The sequence below is a fragment of the Myotis nattereri genome (genome assembly GCF_964212035.1).
Source record: "Myotis nattereri genome assembly, chromosome: Y".
NCBI classification, from domain to species: Eukaryota; Metazoa; Chordata; class Mammalia; order Chiroptera; family Vespertilionidae; genus Myotis; species Myotis nattereri.
The window spans coordinates 27,710,286-27,716,285 of NC_138094.1; positions in this window are offsets into that span (position 1 = coordinate 27,710,286).

The window sequence follows — 6,000 nt, forward strand, 5'->3', positions numbered from 1 at the left end:
ATTGAACAATGACCTCCTGGTTCATAGATCAACGCTCAGCCACTGAGGCACACCAGCCGGGCTGATTTTTTAAATAATCTCTGGGTGTTCAAAACTTTCAGTTATTTGTCATGAGCAAAAGTTTTTGAAATAAAAACAATAAAAAAAAAAAAAAAAACGAGAAGCAATGGAGGATTAATTCTGGTACACAAATATTCTGCAATACCTAGTATTAAAGTAATTCATTCCCTATAGTACCCAGCAGACATTAGAGGAGGAGAGTATTCAGTACCATGGGAAGAGGTCATAGTGGGTTGCATTTAAAATGAAAATAAGATCATTGCTTATTGTGGTGTATCTGGGTGAGCATTGTCCTGTGCACCAAAAAGTTGCTGGTATGATTTCTGGTCACAACACATATTTGAGGTGCCAGCATGATCCCTATTAGAGGGCATGCAGGAAGCAGCTGATAGATGATTGTCTATTCTCCCTCTCCCTTCTTCTCTCTCTAAAAATCAATTACGAATTAATAATACAAAATTAAAAATAAACAAAATGAGGATAAGAAAATTATAAGTATGTAGCAGGATCTTATTTTTGCCCATCCTGAAATACACTGGGAAGATAAAACGAGATGCATCTGTCAGGATTACCAGGAATATTTTTATATTTTAAGTTGGAGAAAAATGGGGGCTTGTACAGTGATACAAGCACAGAAATGAATAAAGGGTGAACAGGAATGGACTTTGAAGCCAGTGCATGGAGAGCTTTGAGGGGTTCGGACTTTATTCTGAGAGGTCCCCAGTGGGAGGGACAGGACGAGAGATCTCCCAGACTGATACAAGCAATCCCTTCTCATGGCCAGATATTCAGGGAAGATGCCTTATTTATAAAGATCATTCTTTGGGGCCAGATAACCCTGAAAAAATTATGTGGAAGGAACACTTTAAATGGCATGTTGGGCCTGGTTGGTGTGTCTCAGTTGTTGATAGTCGACCTCTGAACCAGGAGGTCAAGGTTCAATTCCTGGTCAGGGCACATGCCCAAGTTGGATACTCTATCCTCAATAGGAGGGGAGCAGTAGGCAATGGATCAGTGTTTCTCATCATTGATGTTTTTATCTCTGTCTCTCTCTCCCTTCCTCTCTTAAATTAATAAAATACTTTAAAAAATTAGATACATGGCATGTTTGCAGGTCATGGCTGGTTAGGCTCAGAGGTTAGAGCTTCAGTTGTGGACTAAGTTGTGAGTTCGATTCCCAGTTAAGGGCACATTTCTGGGTTGCAGGTTCCCAGCTCCAATAGGGAAGCATGTGGGAGGCAACCAATCTATGTGTTTCTCTCACCTTGATGTTTCTCTTTCCCACTTCTACCTCCCTCCCTCCCACTCTCTCTCTAGAAGACAATAGAAAAAATAGCCTCAGTGAGAATTAAAAAAAAAAATAAATAAATGGCCTGCTGGCTGGAATTAGATGGTCAGGCTGAGTGAGCTTCATGGGCTGAGTGTTTCTGAAATAATTGTAGGGACTGCTGGTGGGGGCTGGGTCCTGGGCCATGAGGGACGGAGTGGCAGTTCAGGGTCATGGAATGTATGGTTCAAGGGGAAGCTGAAGTGTGGGGAAGACATCATGCTGGCCCTGCTGGCACACACTAAGCAGCCACTCAGCCTGTGCTGACGGGCATGGGGCAAGTTCCCCACCTTTCGCACAGTATGCTCATGACAATAATACCGGGAAGAACATAAAACTTCACGAAGGTGTTAAAGTCATGGCCTCCCTCTGAATCCCAGGAGCACACTTGGTAGCACACACTCCAAGGCTGAGCAGTCCTGGGACATTAGCAAAGCCCGATGACACAAGTCACTGTGTCCTCAGCTCAGAGCATTCTTCATAACAGTTTGGTGCTCCAGCCCTGATCGCTTGCTGAGCAACCCAATGAAACAAGGATTTGCAGTGACACATGACTGGTGACTACTGGGTCAGGTGGTTTCCCCAGGCAAGGAGAGTGGTAGGAGTGAAGACAGCTAGGGGGCATGTGTGATGGTGCACACCCAGAATGTATACTGGAATAGAAGGAACAGAAGACCCGAAGTGACCATGCAAAGTGCTCACGTAAATTGTAACATCCACTTAAAAATGATTTTTAACTATTTAAAACATTGCTCAGTGCCAATGACCTGTTAAATCAGAACTTCATACAAAGAACCCCAGAGTGTGTATAACCCATGTCCCATCGTCATGAGGCACACAACTTCTTTCTGGCTCTCATAGAAACTCTACTGAAAGGGTTAAAGAGAATAAAATGGGGTAGAGAAAACGTATTGTGCTTAACAGATATCTTGCAAAAATCTTGCAGCCTTGAGCGCTGCATAGTTTAGATAACCAGAAGACACCTGGCATTGGGAGGAGCTAAGGACGGACCTAACCCTTACATTAGCAGAGCAGCTTGCAGTCATCAAGGATTAAGAAAAGTCTGCCTCCCCCTTCAGTCTCCACTGATTCCTTTATTGGACTCAGCCTACCTGCAACCAGGTGCCTGAAATAAAAATCTCTTTTGATTCATTATGGCCTCACATCATAGGTATGTGACTCCGGCCCACTCCGAACCTTTCATCTACAAAGCTCCAAGACCCAACATGAGAAAGATGGAGAAACTGACATATTTGTTTTAGGCTCCAGTAGAGATCAGTTCTAGCCCTCCCTCTGTGGTTACGCACTCCAGAAACTTGCCATTCCCTTCACATATTGCCCAGCTCAGTAGCCCACTTCTCACCACCTGACAAAAGCAATGCTACCTTAAAGGATACCCCTGTGATGATCCAGAGCAGCAGTTGCCAACCTTTCGGACCTTATGGACCACCAGTGATCCTTGGACCACCAGTTGGTGACAGCTGCTCCCAAGGTTTCCTAAACCAGTGGTCACCAATCTTTTGGACCTCACAGACCAACAGTGGTCTCCGGACCACCAGTTGTCACCCACTGGTCTAGAGTTCACCTCATCACAGTTCTATGGATCACTTGTGTACCATTGGAAAACTACATATGTACTTATTTAGCATCTTAAACCCCTTTTAGAAAAGTTTGGAATAAGGCCATTGAAACATGGAGCAGAGTGTAAAGTAAAGCCATTTCATGGGTTACATACGGATTCTCAAGTGAGGGACCACCTCAGAGAATCATGAAGAACAGAAGCTGCCAGGCCAGGGTTGTTCAGTGGTTGAGTGTCAACCTATGAATCAGGAGGTTACAGTTTGGATCAGGGCACACAACTTGAGCACTGGGAGGCCTTTATTCTGAGAGGCCCCCAGTGGGAGGGACAGGACGAGAGATCTCCCAGACTGATACAAGAAATCCCTTAGATCTTTAGATGAGTGCCCAGGTTGTAGGCTCAATACCCAGTAGGAGGCAGCTGATCCATGATTCTTTCTCATCATTGATGTTTCTATCTCTCTCTCCCTCTCCCTTCCTCTCTGAAAAAAAAAAAAAAAAAAAAAAAAAGAGCAGAAGCTGTCTTCCTGGTGGGTCTTATGGGCACCCACCTCATTGCTTCCCTATATCCTGGGCACATTTCTACCATTGCAGCATATCTTTTGTTTTTAAAACAGCTTAATTGAGATGGAATTCACACACCACGAAATTCACCATTTTGAAATGTACAGATTCAGTGAGCATCAAAATGTAAAGAAGACACAGCCAATTAACCACTGACAGTGAGTGGAACAAACACTGAAGTAGCCAAAAAGTCAGTTAAAACATAGACAAGAAGGACTGAGAAAAGAGCATTCCTGTTTAGTTGATGAGGACATTCTGGAATTAGCAGTGATGGTAGCATGATCTTGTGAATATAGAGAAACTTACTGAATTGTACACTTCAAAATGATGACTAGTGTGCGAATTATATCTCATCATAGAGTCCAAACATTAAACATGAAATTACCTCAAGATTCAACAATCCCTCTTCTGGATTTATCCTCCAAAGAAGGGAAAGCAGGGACTCAAGCAGATATTTGCACACCATGTTTATAGCAGCATTATTCAAAACAGCCAAGGGCTAGAACCAACCCAAATGTTCATGTTGGATGAGTGCACAGACAACATGTGGTCCACCCATACCATGGAATATTATGGTACTCAGCCTTGAAAACGAAGGATATTCTGACACCCACTAAAGCATGGATGAACTATGAAGACATTCTACCGAATGGAACAAACCAGCAACACAGACAAGTACTGTATCATTTACCTCTCTGAGGTCCCTAGGGTAGCCACACTCACAGTGACAGAAAGCAACTGTGGGTGCAAGGGGCCAGGAAGTAGAGGGTTCGATGGGGACAGTTTTGGTTTTGAGGCATAGTAAATCCCTGCTTTGGAAAACTGCTGTTTGAACTACTCTGTTATTCTTAGACAGTCCCTTGTTCTATAGGTCAACTCTGTTATTTTTAGATAGTCCCTTATTTTGTAAAATAACTGTTTTAGTTTGAATAATAGAAAAAGATAAAAACTTAACTGTCTGACCTTGCAAGCTAGCCATCTAACGAAATAGGCAAATGCTGATAATTCCCAATTCTCATGCCAAGTGTTTGTTCATTATGTATTAAAGATTACAAACTGTCTGCAAAAATAACCTATACAGAGCTTTTTGTAAAATCTGCAGACAAAGTGCTCAAAAGGTGTAAATAGAGAAAACTTCCTCTAGATCTTTGCTCAGGGAATTAGGAGACACCTCCCTCTGAGCCTGCGCATAATCAAGACTCCTAATTAATTGGATTGTTAAGGCATCTTGTATCTAACTTGCTGAGTTATGGTACAATAGTTTGGTGAGATGAAAAGTTCTGGAGATGATGGTGGTGATGGCAGCAAAACATTGTGAAGGTCCCTAGTGACAATGCACTATACACTTAAAAAAGGTAACTGTTAGGTTTGATCAAATAATTGAATCAATACCCCTCCCCTGGGATCTGCCCTTTAGGCCACTTCACAACAGGCATTCCCTTTGGCCCAGACCACATCCCACTTGTAAGACCACATCCCGCTTATGAGACCGAATTCCACTTGCTAAGACCATTATCTCTCCCCTCTGGAGTTCCTCAGGATCTGGACCAGCCCAGAGAGTTCCCCGCTGAAAAAGCCCACCCAGAGTCCTTTAAATCTTTGACTCCTGTTCCTGGTGGCTGGTGCCATTTGGGGATCAGCGCATCTGGTTCCCAGATGACCTAATACATTCATAATCCTTAAACCCTTTTGACCTAGTGTGTTCCTCCTTCAGCGACCCTAATAGTACACAACTTTTTTGTTATACCCATTTTACCATAATAAAACAGATACAAGAAAGAGGCTGAGCCCCTACTGACCAGGGATGTGTCTCCAAAGGAGTGGGTGTCTGGGAAGAGCAACTAGCAGGTCAGGAAGTGCTGCCGAGGCACACGTGGCTCCTCTGAGGGTCCTTCGGCCGGCTCCTGGCTATGTGGGACCGGCCACACTGTGGGACCTGGCCACACAGGCCTCAGCCACATGAGGGCCTGGCACACTACTCCAAGCCCTCTCTTCAGCCTCCAGTCCATAGCCACATTCCATTCCCATTGTCCTGACCAGCAGGGTTCTGTTGCCGGGTGTGGAACACATGGCAGCATCCATTGCTCACTGACCACCAGGCTTTCTCTGCCTCATCAGGCACCCTCTCTACCTGCTTCCCGGGTGGATTGCACAAGTGTGGACCTTGGAGTCTTCAAGTTCTGCTTGACGGTAGCCGGGTGTCATAACCAGTCCCTCTTCTGTCCCCCAGAAATGGTCTCTCCCACACCACCTGGAGGAAATGACCTGCAAACAGCAAAGATGACAGCTGGCGTGGCTCAGTGCATAGAGTGTCGGCCTCCCAGACTGAAGGGTCCCAGGTTCAATTCCAGTCAAGGGCTTGTACCTTGGTGGTAGGATCCTCCTAGGCTCAGGCCCTGGTTGAGGCTCATGCCGGGCCAATCAATCGATAATTTTTTCTCTCATCAATATTTCTGTGTCTTTCCCTCTCT